The following is a 19639-nucleotide window of genomic DNA, read 5'->3' on the forward strand; positions in this document are numbered from 1 at the left end:
GCGACCCCCGCGCAGCCCCGCGCGCCCGGCCGTGCGGGCTTCAGTTTCCCACCGGGGGGCGCTTGAGTGCCCGTCCTCGGCGCCGCACGGCCGGGACCTGAGCCCCGCGGGGTGCGGAGGGCTGGCCCGCGCGCGTCCGTCCGGGACCGCAGGGTGCGCACCTGCCGGAGGGGCCGGGGTGAGCCGCTCCCGAGGGGTGACAGCCGGGAGACTGGGGAGCGCCACCCAAGCAGGGCGCCTTCCTCGAAGGAGCCGACTTCACCCACGCAGCGAGGTGCGCTTTCTGGGTGTTCCCATTGTACAGTGGGGAAGACTGAGGGCCGAGGGGTGGAGCGCGGCCCGTGGGGGGGCGTGGCCTTCCCCGCCTGGAGTTCCCCCCCGAGGCCCCTCGGCGTGGCTTAGGTGTGCTGGGCTGGGAGACGGAGGTGTGCAGACCGCAGAGGCACCGCAGCTCCCGCACCGCCAGCTGCGCCGGGGAGCTGGGGCAGAACAAGGCAGGCCGGCGCTGGTCCCCGCCGCCCTGCCCTCCACTGGGGGCCCCGGCCTCCCGCAGGGACCTGCGGAGCTGCACACTTCCCAGGGGTCCGAGGGTCCCTGGTCTTCCCTCCCCTTGGGAAGGTAGGATGGGGCCCGGTGCTGGACTGAGCCCGGAGCTGCAGCGCGGGAAATGCGAATTTTCAAATAACAGATGCATGGATTTCATTTTTTTTTTTTTTGCACCAAAACAGACATATCTTGTAGATTCCATTTTCCAGGAACTTTGTGAAGTCCCTGTGTGCAGTCATTGGGTGCCTGCAGCAAATGTTTGCCTCCTTTGATAGTGTTGTGGGCAGATGTGTCCTAGAAATGGGTAATCCACCCACATCCTGCACCTTGCCTCTCTTCTGCGGCTATCATAGCCAACCGCTGCAGATCTGTCTGGCTTGTTTATTTAAATAGCGCTGTGTGGCTCTCTACCATAAATATGCCTACTGATGCACATTTAGGATTTTTTATTTTATTTTTTAAAAAGACTTATTTATTTGAAAAGCAGAGGCAGAGAGAGAGAGAGAGGTCTTCCATCTGCTGGTTCACTCCCCAAATGGCCACAAAGGCCAGAACTGGGCTGGTCCAAAGCCAGGAGCTTCTTCCAGGTCTCTAAGTGCGAGCAGGGGTCCAAGCACTTGGGCCATCTTCTGCTACTTTCTCAGGCGCATTAGCAGGAGCTGGATTGGAAGTGGAGCAGCCTGGACTCAAACTTGCACCACCCACTACATCGCAGCATCAGCTCCCAGATTGGTTTTTATGTCAGCCTCTTCTATTAACTGACTTCCCTGGGTTAAGTTCAATTTCATGTTCTTTGTCCTAAGCTCACTTCATAGACTCCTGTTTTTCCATTGCACACACACAAGCCCGCAGATGCACATACCCATGTGCGTGCATACTCCCAGGCACGCACACACACACACACACACACAGGTCTCACGCATTCTATTTTGTCACCCAGGGCCAAGCACGAGGTGTGTGCATGTTGAGAGCCACAGCTCACGGTGGAGCCTAGACACTTACAAAGAGCTGCTGTGTGCCTGGGCCTGAGCTGACACACAGGAGGTACTGAGCAGAGGAGCGATGGCATGTGGCCAGCATTGTAGCTTACTCTCGAGGATTTGAACCGTAGGAGATGGCACATCCAGCTCCCTAAATCTGGATCCTCTTGAGAAATCAGGGAAGCCGGCGCCTCCGGGCCCAACAGTCAGCTGCCCCCTTAGGGCAGCCGCCCCCCACGAATTCAGCATCTTCCAAAAGTGCACCTCCAGTCTTCCCTCCCGCTCCCTCCTCCCCCCAGCTCTGCCATGGAGTAGTCGTGTGAGCTCAGGCAGAGTAGTTAGCATTATTGTGACTGCATTTCCTCACGTCTTAAGCAAGGACCCTGAACAGCACCTGCTCAAGCCAGCGTTTTAGGCTTTAGAGGAGTCCACACGACACAAACGTCTCAGCGCAGGGCCTGGGTCGAGGCAAACACTCTGAGTGTTGCTGATGGTGGAGGCGCTAACCGCTGCTCCCTGGAACGTGCACTCGTACTCTCCTTTGTCCTCTGTGTCACACGCGGTAGAAAGAGGTGAGAAAGGAAGGGAAGAAGGGAGAAAGGGAAGCAACGCTGTGGAATCCTTCTTCCAGGATTTGACAACCCTAGACAGGAAGTGAGCGTGTTGCAGAGGGAGGAAGATACAAAGGGCAGAGGATTTCTAGGTTGGGTGTTGAAGGATGGATAGGAGTTCTTCTGGGACAGGGAGTGAGAAAGACATCCACACAGAGGAAACAGCCTTTTTTTTTTTTTAATATTTTTTTTAGATTTTTTTTTATTTTTTTATTATTTTTATTTTTTTATTTTTTTTTATTTTTGACAGGCAGAGAGGACAGTGAGAGAGAGAGACAGAGAGAGAGAGAAAGAGAGAGAGAGAGAGAGAGAGAGAGAGAGAGAGAGAGAGAGAAAGGTCTTCTTTTCCGTTGATTCACCCCCCAAGTGGCCGCTACAGCCAGCGCGCTACGCCGATCTGAAGCCAGGAGCCAGGTGCTTCTCCTGGTCTCCCATGGGGTGCAGGGCCCAAGCACTTGGGCCATCCTCCACTGCACTCCCTGGCCACAGCAGAGAGCTGGCCTGGAAGAGGGGCAACCGGGACAGGATCGGTGCCCCGACCGGGACTAGAACCCGGTGTGCCGGCGCCGCAAGGCGGAGGATTAGCCTAGTGAGCCGAGGCGCCGGCCGGAAACAGCCTTTACAAAAGCCTGGAAGCCTGACCAAGTATGTGAAGTTTAGGAAGTGACAAGTAGCTCAAAGTCCCTTTGCAGCAAGGGGAGGGGGAGGCAAGGGATAAGAAATGGGGGAGCTTGAGGCCAGGACAGGGCTTGAGAGGAGGGCGGGACTGAGCATGTGTTGAGCACCTACTGTGTGCAGGTGCTTTTGTTGTCGCCACCCCATAGTCCTTGTAACACCCGTGGGAATTCGGCTGTTGTCGCCCCCTTTGACCCATGAGTGAGATGGAGGCTGGGGGAGGGGAGGCTTCCCCTCCCAACATCTCGCAGTGGCCACAGCAGAGCTGGGGTCAGAGCCCAGAGCCGTCTGATTCAAAGCCCACACCCCCGTCCAAGCCCCAGCTTTCTCATTGCAGAGTGGAAGTGGTGCTGGCAAAACCTGCCGCGCAGGCGTGGCGGGAGCAGGAGTGCCCAGTGCACGGCTCACGGCCGAGATGCTGCTGGGCGGACGCTGTGGTGCCTGCCTTCGAGTCCCGGCTCCTCCTCTGATCCCAGCTTCCTGCTGGAGGAGGCAGCAGACCGCGGCTCATATGGTTGGGTCCCTGCCACCCACATAAGAGACCCGGATGGAGTTTTGTCCTGGCTTCACCTGGTCCAGCTATAGCTGTTATGGCCATCTGGGCAGTGAACCAGTAGATGGAAGACTCTCTCTCTCTCTCTCTCTCTCTCTCTCTCTCTCTCTGTGTGTGTGTGTGTGTGTGTGTTTCTGCCTAAAAAGAAAAGATTTATTTACTTGAAAGGCAAAGTTATAGAGGGGCAGAGGCTGAGGCGGAGAGAGGGAGAGAGGGAGAGAGGTCTTCTATCTGCTGGCTCACTCCCCAATTGGCTGCAATGGCTGGAGCTGCGCCGATCCGAAGCCAGGAGCCAGGAGCTTCTTCTGGGTCTCCCACGCAGGTGCAGAGGCCTAAGGACTTGGGCCATCTTCTACTGCTTTCCCAGGCCGTAGAGGAGCTGGATCAGAAGAGGAGCAGCCTGGAATTGAACCTGTGCCCACATGAGATGCCAGCACCGCAGGCGGTGGCTTTACCTGCAACGCCACAGCGCCGGCCCCTCTGCCTTGCACATCAATATACAGATACATTTTTAACAAATGAAGCCCTGAGCATGGTACCCAGCACCCTCCACGTAGCAATTGCTGCTGTGACTGTGATCCGAGCGAGGCCTGTGTCCCTCCGGGATCACCCGGCTGTCCCGGCTGTGAATGAGTACAGCCTCCGAGGCAGCAGCACGGCACAGACGACGCCTGGAGCTCATTAAAATGCTCGTTCTCAGGCCCACCCCCAGCCTCCCAAAGGTGCTGGCGAGGCCGCGCCAGCTGTATCTAGGTGGTCCTCTGGGTGGTCCCCACGCCTGCTCCAGGGTGAGTGGCTCCGGCCCAGAGCACAGCTTCAGATGAGGGCCCCTGTGTCTCCCCTCACCTGGAGGGAGGGGCAGTGGTAAGAACCGGACCCTCAGTTGAGGACCACCCCCCACCAGGCCAGGTCTGAGAAAAGACCACGGGGGTCCCACCAGCCCTGGCGCCTGGCTAGAACCTGGTCTACAGGCAGGGCAGCCACCAAGGGGCGTAGTGGAGTGCCAGGCCAGGACTCGCTCTCCTCCCTAGTCTCGAAGCTTCCAGTTTGCCTGCCTTGAGGGTCTTCGACAGGAGCCGTTTCCTAGTGAGCAAAGGCCCAGGTGCCTGAGGACCCGCCCCCCCCCCCCCCACCGCCTCAGAGAGACCCCTCTGTGCCTGAGGGTCTCGTGTGCGGGAAGTCCTGATGCTCCCAAAACTCTGCGGGAGATGCACCAAGAGGCAGCCAGGTCAAGGGACAAGGCAGTAAGCCACGGGCAGTGGCGACAGTCACGTCCCACGGGGCCCTTCAGCCAAGTGCCAGGACCCTGCACAGTCCTGGATGGTCTTCCATCCGATGGTTCACTCCCCAGATGGTCGCAACGGCCAGAGCTGCGCCAATCCGAAGCCAGGAGCCAGGAGCTCCTTCCGGGTCTCCCACGTGGGTGCAGGGGCCCAAGCACTTGGGCCATCTTCTACTGCTTTCCCAGGCCACAGCAGAGAGCTGGATCAGAAATGGAGCAGCCGGGACTAGAGCCGGCGCCCATATGGGATGCCGGCGCATCTCTCACTGAGAGGAGCAATGTGCAGAAATACCGCCCTGCCCGCCACTCGGAGCTAGCCAGCCGTGCCTGCAGAAGAAGGAGTGTGTGCTGCACGCCCAACAGGAGCCAGGCACCTGGAAGCCCGGGCTTGCTGGGACAGCGAGTTCATCTCATGCATAAACACATCTCCCAGATCAGACACACCACCTCCCCCAAGACGGGAAGAGAGAGAGGCAGAGAGTGGAGAAAAGCAAAGGAGATGAGAGCACGCCTCACGGGGAAAGAAATGCAAGCTGAGCCCCAGCAAATGGAAACACGCCCACCTGTTCTCTGGAAGAAAGCAAGCCAGGGGCAGGGGCTGGACTGAGCAGCTAAGATGCCGCGTGGGATGGTGGGATGCGCACAGGTGCTGTGGGAGTGCCTGCGTCCCCTCCCGATTCCAGCTTCCTGCTCACGCACACCATGGGAGGCAGGAGTGGTGCCCCAAATATTTGGGTCCTTGCCACCCACATGGAAGAACTGGCTTGAGTTCCTGTCTCCCAGCATTGGCCTGGACCAGGAGTAGTGAACCAGTGGATGGGAGATTCTCTCTCTCTCTCTCTCTCTCTCTCTCTCCCTCTCTCCCTCTCTCCCTCTCTCCCTCTCTCCCTCTCTCCCTCTCTCCCTCTCCCCCTCCCTCCTTCCCTCCCTCCCTCCCTCCCTCCTCTAAATTGATCACAATAAATAAATGCATTCTAAAGCCAGAAATGCAGAATAAAACCCAGTATTCTGCATTTCACTTTGCACCTGCCGGGCTGTTGGGTAACACTCAGTGATGGGTGAAATATGAGGAAGCCGTCTCCGGCCCCGTTGGGGGCAGCCCGAGTGGGCGCAGGCGGCGTGGGGAGTTAGGCAGGCCTGGCCGTGCTCACGAGGCGCATTCCTGCATCGCTACCACTTCCCCTCTAGGAGGTTACCCAATGGGTCTCGCTTTGCCTGGGGCACAGCACGTTAGAACAGAGCTGCTCGGCGCTTGGTGCAAGAGCCAGCACTTGGAAGCTATCTAATCGCCCATCGGAAGGGAATTAAGTACTGGGGATGCGGAAAGCACCCCGCGTGTGCGAGAATACAATCCAGCCATTAAAAAGAAAGCAGCTGCACTTTGTACAGTGGATGCGGGCATCCAGCCTAGCGATTCCGGTGCCCGCATCCCACACTGATGCTGGATTTAGCCCCGATCCCAGCTTCCTGCCAACGCAGACCTTGGGAGGCAGCTGGTGATGGCTCAAGGACTTGGGTCCCTGCCATTCCTGTGGGCGACCTCCAGTGGGCTCCCAGCTCTGGCCTGACCCGGCCTCAGCTCTTGCATGCATTTGGGAGCAGATAGGAGATCTCTGGCTTCTCTCTCTCTCTCTCTCTCTCTCTCTCTCTCTCTCTCTGTCTTTCAAATAATTGAAACACTTGGTCCCTGCAAAGTACTCTCTCCACGTGCCTGGGATGGTGATGGGAGGCGAGAATCGGCAGTGGACCGAGTCCTGGGAGCGGCGTGTTCAGAGGTGGCTGCCTAGGGAGTCCGTGAAAGCACAAGTCTCTATGTTTATTTCGTTCTGTTTGCACAATTTAAATTTATATATATATATATATATATATATCCATATGCGCCACAATGCAAACAACAAAACGTACAGCCAGACAAAATCATGGCTGTTGGGAATACATCAGAGATGCAATAATTCTTTTTTTTTTTAAAAAAAAAGATTTTTTTTTATTTGACAGGTAGAGTCATAGACAGTGAGATTAGAGACAGAGAGAAAGGTCTTCCTTCCGTTGGTTCACCCCCTGCAAATGGCCACTATGGCTGGTGCACTGCACCGATCTGAAGCCAGGAGCCAGGTGCTTCCTCCTGGTCTCCCATGAGGGTGCAGGGCCCAAGCACTTGGGCCATCCTCCACTGCCTTCCCAGGCCACAGCAGAGAGCTGGACTGGAAGAGGAGCAACCAGGACTAGAACCTGGTACCCATATGGGATGCCAGCGCCACAGGTGGAGGGTTAACCAAGTGAGCCACAGCGCCGCCCCCCCACCAAAAAATTTCTTTATTCTAAAGGCAGAGAGACCCTCTAACTGCAAGTTCACCCCTAAATGCCCCCAGTAGCCAAGGCTGGGCCAGGATGAAGCCAGGAGCCTGGAACTTCATACTGGTCTCCCACGTAGGTGGCAGAGACCCCAGGACTTGCCATCTTCTGCTACTTTCCCAGGCAAAGTTAGCAGGGAGCCGGGTTGGAAGTGGAGCAGCCGGGGCCTGCTGTGCCACCACACCTGCCCAGATTCAGTGATTCTTAACCTGGGCCTGCAAACCGACAGCGATTCAATTCCTATCTCTGTGGCAAATTAGCTGTGTGACCTCAGGCAAATTACTCAACCTCTCTGTACTTCCGTTTTCTCACCTGTAAACCAGAGATGATAGTAATTCTCCCCTCATTCAGGATGTTACAAGGGTTAAAGGTGTCAAGAGCTTAGAGCAGTGCCTGGCGCGCAGTAGACTCTGCAAAGGGTTTGGGACGGTAACAGCAGAGGCCAAATTCAAGTTCAAGGGCACATTCTCTTCCTCCCCAGGGCAGCTCTGACTGTGACTCTCCAGAGGGTTGGGGTATGGGAGGGGCGACCCCTGGCCAACCTGGCACTGTCCTTGCCGGCCTTGGGGACAAAGCCGGGTCTTGTTTCCCCTCCTAGTGCAGGTCTGGAAGGAAGCTAAGGTCTGGGGGATGTGCCACACCGCCTCCCAGGAGCCCCCTCCCCCCAAATTGGGCCCCCTGAGTCAGGGGCTGGGTGGCAGCCTTGCTGCCCCACCTGCCTGCGCATTCCTGGCATTCCTCTGTGGAGGCCAGGCCTGAGTGTCCAGGGTGTTGATTTCTCTGATTGGCGCTCAGGGCTTTGAAGTGGGGCTGAGAGGGGCAACTCTACCTGCCGGCCCCCCAGCCCGGAGCCATCTCCCCTTTGTCCTTAGCAGCCCTGACAAGGAAGTGGCCAGAGGCACCGCTGACCACTGGGCCAGCAGGAGAGGCCCCTTTCGGGCTGAGTGTCAAGGTCAGGGGCACAGGATCAAATGAGGGGAGCAGTGGTTGGGGGAGGCCAAGGAGAGACTGAAGCCACAGGAGGCACCTGTGCCTCAGCCCCCTGCCTCCCGCACCCAACACCCAGCCTTTGCCAGGTGGGGACGGAGGCTGAGGGCTGACCCTAAGTAGGAGGGGCCTTGTCCTCTCTGGGGAAGGGGGTCCAAGGGTTCCTGCTCTACCCCAGCTACCTGGGGAGCCCATTTCCATCCCCAGATCGTCAAGGCCAAGGTTTAGGCGTTAAAGGATCCCAGGCAAGGGGCAGTGTTTGACCAAGTGGTTAAGACACGGGATTTGAGTCTCAGCGTTGCTTCCAATTCCAGCCTCCTGCTGATGTGCACCCTTGGGAGGCAGCAGGTGACGGCTCAAGGACTTGGGTCCCCCCAACCCATGTGGGAGACCCAGATGGGGTTCCTGGCTCCCAGCTTCAGTACAGCCCAGCCCTGGCTGTTACAGATACTTGGAGTAAGCAAGCAAATGGAAGATCTCTCTCTGTCTCTCTCTGTCTCTCTCTGTCTCTCTCTCTCTCTCTCTCTAACTCTTCCTCAGATATGCAGCTTGTATAACAGTCTGGAAGACAGACAGACAGGCTGGAGTTGGAGCCCACCAACCTCAAGCCCCCAAGCCTGCACCGTGGACAGGACGCCAGCATCCCCCGTGGATGCACCTGGCGCTCAGCTCCACCAGGGTGGCCGAGCCAGTCCGGCCCTGCAGGGAGAGGGGATAAGGGTGGGGTTGGGGGAGGAGAAACACCTTTACCTGGAGAATCCAGGGAAAGTTGAAGGTCAGAATGAGGGCCTGGAGTGTGTGCAGGGAGCAGCTGGGGAGGTCGCCCCTCCCTGGCACCTTGCTGACACCCTGGCACCAGACAAGGCACCCCCACCACGACCGTCATCCTACCCCATCACCATCATCCTCACCCCCAGCGGTGACAGGGTGGTCAGCAAGGTGCAGGCTGTGGATGGGAGGCAGACACAGAGGATACCACGCGTGCACCCCCACAAAGGTGGTGAAGAATTGAGCAGGGCTCTAAAGTCTCCAAAATCCAAATCTGGTCCCGAGCTCTGCCACTTCCCAGCTGTGTGACTTCAGGCGATTGGCCCAACCTCTCTGAACCCCGGAGGTCTCCCCCATAAAGCGGAGGATGCCTGTGGTTCCTGTCTGCTGAGCTTGTGCGTGTGAAAGCCCTGGCACCGATCCGGGCTCCGATCATAAAAGCAAAACAAACACAGGGAGACTCTCTGGCAGGGGAGCCACAGTTAAGGGAAGGGCTGGGGGCACCTGTGGCCAGTTCCCAGCAACCCTGGGGTTTGAGAAGCAGGTGTTGCCCGGCGTGAGAACGTGCCCTGAAGGGCCGGCGTGGGGCCCGGGCTGAACTGCAGCGAGCGCTGGAGCACCCTTGTTTCTTTCCAGGGTGCTGGGGTGCAGAGGGCTGAGGGCTCAGAGCTGGAGGTACAATCAGTCCGGCCTGAGGCAGACCAAGCAGCAGGCTCCTTTATAAGGGAGGCGGCCCCGGGAAGAACCAGCTACTTCCTGCTTCCGACCCAAAGGGTTCCCGAAGCTCCCCATCATGCGTGGCGGCATTTCCTTCCCGGCCCTTCTTCCTTTATGGTCTTTCATTGCTGGACAGCAGGTAGCAGGGGGAGCACCCAAGATCAGCTCCATGTCAGGCAGCCCCAAACACCTTGTCTCCATCCCCCAGGGCCGCCATGGACAGCTCTGCAGGTTGCACACTATACAACCCCAGAGAGGTCAGTGTCATTCGCACAGACTACTTGATGAATGATGGCCCCTGCATAGCCAAGGGAGCTCGGACAGTTTCTTTCTTCCCAGAGAGGGTACAGAGCTCTCTAGGGTGTCCCAGCTTCAGCTGCAGAGAAAGACTGGCGCCTGGAGTTGCGAATCGCAATGCACTTGCTCCCAAGTCCCTGAGAAGGCTGTGTCTGGGCACTGTGGTGAGCGGTGATGAGCACGGATTGCTGATTGTCCGTGACATGCGCCATCGGGAAGCGAGGTAGAAAAGTGGCTGTGAAGGCAGCCTTTGGAGCCAGGCAGGGCTGTGGTCAGGCCTGCTCTGCTCCACTCGCCTCCCTTAGCCTCATCTGAGAAATGGGTCTGTAATACTCCACATGGATCTGGGCCAGCTCTCCCCCTCTTGCAGAGTCGCCAGGAGCACCGGGCACAGTGGGCTCTGTGTGCTGAGGGTCATTCATGGAAGGCAGCTGCCAGGGAGGCGGGTGCAGAAGGCAGTTCCCAGAAGCCCTCAGGCTGCTGGAGGCTTTAGGGAAGGCTCTGGCTCAGAGCCAGGCCAGGTCAGCACTTGACTGGGCCTCCTCAATGTGCTCTCTCCCTGATCACTGCTGCTAAGGTTTCTGCGGCTGTGTGCGAGCGACTGCACAGGGGCATTCCGGAAAGGAAAAGGCGGCTCCAGACCCAGCCCCCAGTCCTGCAGCTCACTCCTCTAGCCTGGGGGTCTGCAAACAGCGGCCCCAGGGTCAAGTCCATCTGCTTAGGTGCAGCCCAGGAGCAAGGAATTTTTTTGTTGTTGTTTTTCTTTTTCTTTCCTTTTTTTTTTTTTTTTTTTTTCATGATCGAAAAGAATCAAGCCAGCGCTGCGGCTCACTAGGCTCATCCTCCGCCTGCAGCGCCGGCACACCGGGTTCTAGTCCCTGTCGGGGCGCTGGATTCTGTCCTGGTTGCCCCTCTTCCAGGCCAGCTCTCTGCTGTGGCCCAGGAGTGCAGTGGAGGATGGCCCAAGTGCTTGGGCCCTGCACCCCATGGGAGACCAGGATAAGCACCTGGCTCCTGCCATCGGAACAGCGCGGTGCGCCGGCCGCAACAGCCATTGCGGGGTGAACCAACAGAAGAAAGACCTTTCTCTCTGTCTCTCTCTCTCACTGTCCACTCTGCCTGTCAAAAAAAAAAAAAAAAAGAGAAAAGAATCAAGAGAAAACTCAACTTTCATGACATATGCGACGTTACATAAAATTCAACATTCTAGTTTCATCAGCAAAGTGTTGAAACACAGTCATTGATACAGTTCCTCTGGCTGCTTTTTCTTTTTTAAGATTTAATTACATTTATTTATTTGAAAGGCAGAGAGAGAGAGAGAGAATCTTCCATCCACTGGTCCACTCCTCGAGTGGGGGCAACAGCGAGGGCTGGGCCAGGCCAAAGCCAGAAGCCAGGAACTCCATCCGGGTCTCCCACGTGGGTTCAGGACCCAAACATCTGGATCATCCTCCACTGCTTTCCCAGGTGCATTAGCAGGGAACTGGACCAGAAGTGGAGAAGCTGGGACTCGAACTGGCGCCCATATGAGATGCTGGCGTCACAGCAGCAGCTTAACCCGCTGCGCCACAGGGCGGGCTCCCCACGGCTGCTTTCACACGACAATGGCGGTGCTGAGTAGCCTCAACGGAGACCTCAGGGCTCACAAAGCCAGAAATATAGCCGTCGGCCCTGTACTGAAGAAGTGTGCTTCCCAGGATTCTCGGAACCCCGCCACGTGTTTTAGACACTGGGTGCTGAGGTCACATCCTAAGACCCAGTACATCCGAGCATCTGCGGTGGGAACCGGGCGTCAGAATGTTCTTAAGACCTGCAGGCGACTCAGTTACACAGCCACACTGGGGACCTTGGGCCAGACCTTCTTGAATCCGTGCTGCGTGTCTCTTGGCCGAGCTGTGCACCCCTTCCGTGGCTCAGCAAGCTTGCCCTGAGTTTCCGGGTTTCTTGACACACCGTCATTCTCAGCCGACACACAGTAGTGGTGCATATTGAGGGGGCACGCGTGACAGCACACGCGTGTAACATGCAACTGGCATGTTCATCGTCTCAGACAATTGCCGTTTCTCGGTGTTGGGCACTGCGCAGGGTCTTGGGCACCTCTTCTGCCCCAAGGTCTGTGGGCAGGGTTCTACATCCTCCCTGTGCACCACCAGTGGAGAACACCGGATGCTGTGTCCATTGCAAAAGAGGAGAGGGAGGTATCCCTCAGCCTGTGAGCTGACAGCAGGGGAGCAGATGCCCCAAAACCCAACCCCATCAGCAAACCTTTGGGAATGTATGGATTTCAGTAAATGGGACATAGCTGGGCCAAACTAAGAAAACCTGACAGCTACAGAGAAAAGAAGTGGGGGGACGTTCTTCTGCCCAGGGCCATTTGGATATTTATATAGCATCATTCCCAGGCCAGACAGGATTGTCAACTTACAAATGAGCCTGCTGTAGATCTGTGGGATTTCGGATCCTGCCTGAAGTTGCCTTGGCACAGTCGGACCGCATGATTTCATGGCCCTTATATGGCCTGTGGGCCGGACCCTTCCCGTCCCTGAAGGGGGGGTGAGTGTTTTGCAGAGAGGTTAAGCCCCTGCTTGGGACCCCACAGCTCATGTGGGAGGGCCTGGCTTTGAGTTCTGGTTCCGCTCTTGCTCCCAGCTGTCTCCTAATGCATGCTCTGGGAGGTAGCCAGTGCTGCCTGCATACTTGGGTCTCTGCCACCCACCTGGGAGATGTGTACTGGAATCCTGGCTCCTGGCTTTGGCCTGGCCCAGCCCTTAGCTCTTGTAGGCATTTGGAGAGTGAACCAGCACATGAGAAATCTCTGTCACTTTGAGTCTCTCTCTCTCCTCTCTCTCTCTCTGCCTTTCAAATAAATTAATAGATGAAAAACAAAAAAAGAAAAAGTCCCGTATAAACACCAGTTGAACTCCCAGCTGCTCCACTTCTGATCCAGTTCCCTGCTAATGGCTGGGGAAAGCAGCAGAAGATGGCCCAAGTGCTTGGGTCCCTGCCAGCCACATGGGAGACCCAGATGGAGTTCCAGGCTCCTGGCTTTTGCATGGCCCAGCCCTGACCATTGTGGCCAGTTGGAGAGTGAACCAGTCGATGGAAGATCTCTCTTTGTCTCTCTCTAACTCTGCCTTCCAATAAATAAGAAGAATAGCCCAGTCACGCACTGTAGGTTCACAGAGGGCTGTGGGCTCCCCATGGGAGGTGCGTGGCTTATCATCCCAGCGAACTCTCCAGCTCCTGGGAGTTGCTCTAGGCAGACCAGGGACGCGATTTCGGCTGCAGCTGGTTCTGGCCGGTTTCATCAGGAAGCCTACACAGACAGCTCAGCAGCTTTTTAGTCAAGACAACCCCTGGGCAAGAGCAAGTGACTCTGCCCCAGGCAGGCCCGTGACTGTCACAGTTGCTTGCACGCTGGGCAGCGAGGGGAAGCTTGCTGTTAAGCAAGGGGAGGGCCCGCCTCCGTTGCCATGGTTTCAAGGATGAAGATTCCGATGGCAGTGGTCATGTGGCTCCTGAATATCACGATGCTTGCTGGTCCTGGCGCCCTACTTTGAGGAGCAAGAGGGTAGGGGCTCGGGCGAGGGGGGCCTCCCGTTTTAGCATTTAGCCCAGACTCTCCTAGAAGGCTGCTACAACCCAGAGTTTCTGATTCAGAAGGCCTGGGTGGGGCCTATGGATTTGCCTTTCTTCACATTTATTTATTTTCTTTATTGGAAAGGAGGAGACACAGACATACAAAGAGAGATCTCTCACCCACTAATCCTTTCCCCCAAATGCCCACAAGAGCTGGGACTGGGCCAGGCTGATGCCAGGAGCTGGGAACTCCATCCGGGTCTCCTGTGTGGGTGGCAGGGACCCAAGTACTTGAGCCGTCACCTGCTGCCTCCCAGGATGTGCGATGGCAGGAAGCGGGGGTTGGAGCAGAGCTGGGAGTGGAACCCAGGGACTCCCATATGCAGGCATCCCAGAGGGGGTCTTAACCCCCTGCACGGAACACCTGCCTCAAAGATTAGGCTTTCTGGAAATTTCCCCTCTGAAGCCGCTGCAGCCGCCGTGGGGACCAGGCCTTGGGAAGTGCTGCTGTCGGTTGTACTTGTGTGTTTAGCTCTAACCTGTGGGGGCTCCCGGAGGTCCCCACCCTGAAGGTGGGACTTTCCTCCTGGCTCCAGACAGACTCCTGGGCACCTGGGGCTCACTGAGGGAACCAGGCCTTGATTGGCTTCTTCAGCGCAGTGCCTGTGACCCTCCCCCCTAGCGGTCATCTCAAGGTCAAAGCCACAGTGTAAGGGCATGGAGAGGGGAGGCAGAGACACAGAACGTGGCGTCCATTTGTGGCAGCCTCTTCTGCATTCCAAGGGGTTCCAAGCTGCGCACCTGTCACCGCAGACCTGCAGGGGGTCCCCAGGGACAGGGTCCTGGGCAGACCCACCCCTGAGGCTGAAGCCACTGGGGTAGAGGAAAGAGGCCCCGCCCCACAGCCCGGGGAACTCAACAGGCCCAGATGCTGGATCTGGATGGGTGAGCTGGAGGAGATGGGAGATTGTGAACTTGTTGAGTGTTGTTTGTGAGGGGCCGTGGGCAGCCAGAAGCGGCAGCCCCTAGTGGGGCGCGGGGCGCAGGCAAGCAGACCGGTGCGCACCCCGGCTCCCCGCTCTCCAGCTGGGTGACCTTGGGCGGACACCTGTGCCGTGGAGGCCCCGGCTCCTTCCAGGGTTGACTCAAGGATTAAACGCGATGATGTTCTTAAAGGGCCGTGACAGCTCCTGGCAGACTCGCGCTCAACCCTCGGCGGCTGCTCCGACCAGCACGGTGGTAGATACTAATTATGATTATTTAGTTAAGTCAACCGCCGTGGCACAGCCTCGCTCCCGCGCCCTCCCGTGCAGAAGTCTGCTTGTGCTCAAAAAGCACTGTTTGGCAACAGCTGTGTTCATCCTGATAGGCAGCCCGTATTTAAGTGGCTGCTGTGTGCTGGCCCTTGTTCCAGGTCCAATATAAATAGTTCTAGTGCTGTCCAGGATAAATATCACCTATCTGGAGCGCATACGCAATTTGAACTATTTAAAAAATCACATTGAAAAAGAAAGTAAAAAGAAACAGGTGAAATTCATTGTAAGAACAGAATTGGTTGGAGATCTCAAAAATTTCACAGAAAATGGGATTACAACGTGTCTATTTTGGTATACAATAAAAAGTTGAACTCCACGCATCATTTTTTAATGGTAAAGCCATTTCTGTGAACTTTTTGAAGATCCTTTGTATGTCCAAAGAATGGTCTCTCCACAATAGCCAGTGTTTTTAATTAAGGAGCTTTTTATGTTCAGCATATCTTTTTACATTTTAAAATTGTTTTTAATTTGTTTATTTGAAAGGCAGAGTTACAAAGAGAGAGAGAGAGAGAGAGATCTTCTATCCGCTGGTTCACTCCCTAAATGGCCACAATGGCCAGTGTTGGGCCAGGCTGAAGTCAGGAGGCAGGAGCTTCGTCCAGGTCTCCCACATGGGTGGCAGGGGCCCAAGCCGTCTTCTGCTGCTCTCCCAGGGGTGTGAGCAGGGGAGCTGGATCTGAAGCAGATCAGCCAGGATCGATGCTGCTGCCGGCTTAACTCGCTGTGCCACAACACTGGCCCCTTGTTTTAAAGTTTGAGTTGTGGCAAAGTGGACGGACCACACAATTGTCAACTGTCGCCGCTTCTGCAATGTTGTGTCATTCAAATCCAAAATGCTTGCCATCTTGTGAAATGGTAATAAGATACGTTGTTGCTGCCTTTCTTCTTGATGCATTTCTTTGAGATCCTGATGGAATCCTACACTTCAGCACATCTCAGTTCCACCAGGGACGCTTCTGGCACCCAGCAGTTGCCACACAGGGATTGTGGCTACCCAGCTGCTGCTGGGGCCAGCTGGGGATGAGAGAGGCCCCGTGTGTTCTTCCCAGGCAGTTAGAACCCGAGTGGAGGGAGACAGGCAGTGAAGAGGTGGAAAGATGCGCTGGGCGCAGACAGGGTTAGTTTCCACGAGGCCAGAAGTTGGGGTGCAGGTCTGAAAGACCGCATTCTGGGCAAGTGGGGGCCGGGGGGGCCTCTGGAAGAGGTGGCCGGTGAGCCGAGGCCTCACAGAGAAGCCAGCCCTGACTCTCACCCCCGAGTGCCTCAGAGCCCGGGTGCTTACCAGGCAAGTGCAGGTGCCAAATGCTGCCTGCGGGCACTGCGACCCAGGCAGGTGGATGTTGTTTCTTTTTTCTCTCTAAGAACATGCACTGTGATCTGGATGCATGGGACCAGTGACCTAAGCAATGCAGTTCACCCTGCAGAGGGAGCAGCAGGTGCAAGGGCCCTGGGGTGGAATGACCTTGGTACCTTGGGTCTGGAGGGTAGACGGGGCTCAGAGACCATGGTAAGAGGACTGGGTGAAATGACCTTGGTACCTAGGGTCTGGAGGGTAGACGGGGCTCAGAGACCATGGTAAGAGGACTGGGTGAAATGACCTTGGTACCTAGGGTCTGGAGGGTAGACGGGGCTCAGAGACCATGGTAAGAGGACTGGGGTTTATTCTTTGTGCAGTGGAAAACCACCACTGGCCAAGTCTCAGACCCTTACCTCTCATCTCTGCCTAATGATTAAGAGATGTTGTGAATGTACAGGTTTTAGGTGACAGGACTTCCACAACAGATGGGTGAGTGGGGGAGTGTTTTATGGAATCCTTTTACTACGGGGAAAAAACAGATTCACCTCCAAGCCAAAGTCATTGCCACCCGGAGGCAGAGGGATGGACTCATTGACCTCTGTCCCAGCCCTGTCTCTCTCCACCCATTGTCCTGCCTCTCGGCCCCTTCCCTCTGGCTCCTGCAGCCATAGCAAAATGCCACATCAGATGACAGTTCTTTCTCTGTGCTGGAGGCTGGGAGTCCAAGGTCAAGGTGTGGGTGGGGCTGGGTGGGTGTGGTGGGGTGTGGGCAGGGCTTTGTGGGCGTGGGCAGGGCTGGGTGGGTGTGGGGGTGTGGGTGGGGCTTTGTGGGCATGGGCGGGGCTGGGTGGGTGTGGTTGGGTGTGGGCCAGGCTGGTGTAGGTGAGGTGGGGTGTGGGCCGGGCTGGCTGCATCCCCCAGAGGCCTCTCTCCTGGGCTTGCAGGAGCCTCCTTTTCTGTCCCCATAGCCTGGCCTCTGCCACTGCGCCCCTCCTGCCCCTTTGTGTGTGCGCATTTTCTCTTTCTGCAAGGACACCTGTCAGAGGGTGCAGGGACCCGTTTGAAATGTAATCACCTCGTTAGAGTCCCTATTTCCAAATGGGCCATGTCCTGAGATCCTGGGGGTGAGGTCCTCGGCTCGGCTTGTGAGGGAGGGAGGGGCACGTAATTCAGCCCACAGCCCGGGGCCCGGCTCACCAGTCCTGAACTCCAGGCGGGCTCACTGCGACTCTGCTGTGTGCCGAGCGTGGATGCTCAGGCATGCCGGGAAAGTGAAGCAGGGGACGCTGGTCTTCAGGGGACCTCCAGAGGTGGAAAGAGGACTTCCATGCATGGAGGACTTCTTGGCAGAGGGGGAAACTTCCGGAGTGGTTGAGTGGTCTGGTGGATAGGAGAAGCAAAAGAGAACGCATTGGCATTGATCTCTCTTGGCACCCTGCTGGGTGCTTCTTAGTTAGGCTGACCCAGTGAGGGGGGTTCTATTTCCTTCCTTGCTTTACAGATGAGACAACCAGGGCACAGAGAGGGCAAGTAAGTTCTGCAAGGTCACATAGCAAGTAGGTGACAGAGCTGGCGTTCAGACCCAAGCTCTTTTATATATACATATGTGTGTGTGTGTTGTGTGTGTATATATATAAGTCAATTACACCAAGAAAGAGAGAGAATCTTCCATCTGCTGGTTCACTCCCCCAAAAGACTGCATGAACCAGGGCTGGGCCAAACCAAAGCCAGGAGCCAGGAGCTTCTTCCGGGTCTCCCACGTGGGTGCAGTGGCCCAAGCACTTGGGCCGTCCTCTGCTGCTTTCCCAGGTGCATTCGCAGGGAGCTGGGTCAGAAGTGGAGCAGCCAGAATTCGAAGCGGTGCCCACATGGGATGCCAGTGCTGCAGACGGCGGCCCAACCTGCTGCACCAGAGCGCAGGCCCGCGAACCCCCAGCTCTTAACCACTGCCCTGTTTTGAAGAGAGATGAGGGGAATAAGAGGAGGTACAGAAGTTAGGGCCAGCGGAGGGTTTGGCTTTTCGCTTGCAAGCACTGGAAGCCATTGGGAGAATGTGACAGTGGGGTGTGACATGGGGACAGCAGAGCCCATGGAAAGTGCAGTCCAAAAACTGAAGCTTTCATTTGTCCAGCTGAGAAACAAACCCTTCCTTCCTGAGCCAGCCTTGCAGGGCGGCCCCTTGTGTGGCACCGCCACAGCCACACTCACCCAACACAGAGCCAAATGCTTTCCACCCGGCACTGCCGTCATCGTCATTGGGAGGGAAAGGTGCCGTGGTCACCCTATGTACAGATGAGACAACTGAGGCTCGGAGCACCCACGCGACTTCTCCAAGGTCACCCAGTCAGGAAGAGCGAGGGCCCTACCGGGGGTGGGGGCAGAATGCTGTCTTCCCCACGTTGCCTCCAGCCTGGGCAGGGAGAGAGAGCGGGAGGGAGTGAAACCGGCCGCATTCTTTGCTGCTGGCACACCACCCGCCCAGGGCAAGTGGCCACTTGCTTGGCCGGTAAGAGCAGGGCCTCCGTGCTCACCGTGGACACCCCCAAGTCATCTGTGCCCTGGGACACGATGACACGGCCGCCGGCGCTGGGACTGGTGGGCGAGGTGTTTTCCCGTGTAATTGGGATCCTGCAGGAGAAAGCCTGGGGGCCTTGGGCCATAAGGAGAGCAAACAGGGCTCTGAGGCTCTGTCAACAAGGGGACTGGAGACAGTGCTGCAGCGGCTGTTTCCCGGAAGCCGTGCTGGGCTCACCCAGTGTCCCCCGAGAAGGAAGGAAGGGGCACAGACAGAACTCGCGGGCCGCGGCACCTGGAGAAAGCTTGTCCTAGCCGATGGAACGCCTCTCCCTCTGGGCTTCTTTTTGAACTGTTCTCAAAGGTATAGAAGTAACAGAAACATTTTGGAAAACGGGTAGGACTATGATCAACAAGCAAGCTGCAGGGTGTATCTTAACTTCTGCAGGCTCTCGCTGTGCCGAATAATAGAAACTTCATCCCAACCTACCCGTGTCTGCCCGGCAGTTGCTTTTAAATTCTAGGGAGCTTCACGTGTTCTTTGTTAAAAGTCTAGAGGCAGGTGTTTGGCTTAGAGATTAAGAGGCCGCTTGGGACACCTGCACCCCATATCAGAGGGCCAGGGTTCAAGTCCTGGCTCTGCTCCTAATGTCAGCCTCCTGTGAATGCGCACCCTGGGAGACAGCAGGCGATGGTCCAAGTACTTGGGTCCCTGGCACCCTTGTGGAAGACCCAGATGAAGTTTCTAGCTCTTGGCTTTGACCAGGCCCAGCCTCAGCTATTGTAGGCATTTGTGGACGGAACCAGCAGATAGAAGATCTCTCCCTCTCTCTGGGTTCATGTGTCTGCCTGTGCCTCTCTCTTTCTCTGTCTCTCTGCCTTGAAATACATTTTTCAACAACTTTTTAGGGCCAGAGTTGCGACACAACAGGCTAAGCTGCTGCCTGCAATGCATATAAGTGCCATATATCCCATATAAGTGCCAGTTTGAGTCCCGGCTGCTCCACTTCCAATCTGGCTTCCTGCTAACGTGCCTGAGAGGAGAGCGGAAGGTGGCCCAAATGCTCAGGTCCCTGCCGCTCCATGGAAGACCGGGATGGAGCTCCAGGCTGCTGGCTTTGGCCTGGCCCACCCCTGGCTATTGTGGCCATTTGGAGAGTGAACC

The sequence above is a fragment of the Lepus europaeus genome, chromosome 21, assembly GCF_033115175.1.
Source record: "Lepus europaeus isolate LE1 chromosome 21, mLepTim1.pri, whole genome shotgun sequence".
Classification (NCBI taxonomy): Eukaryota; Metazoa; Chordata; class Mammalia; order Lagomorpha; family Leporidae; genus Lepus; species Lepus europaeus.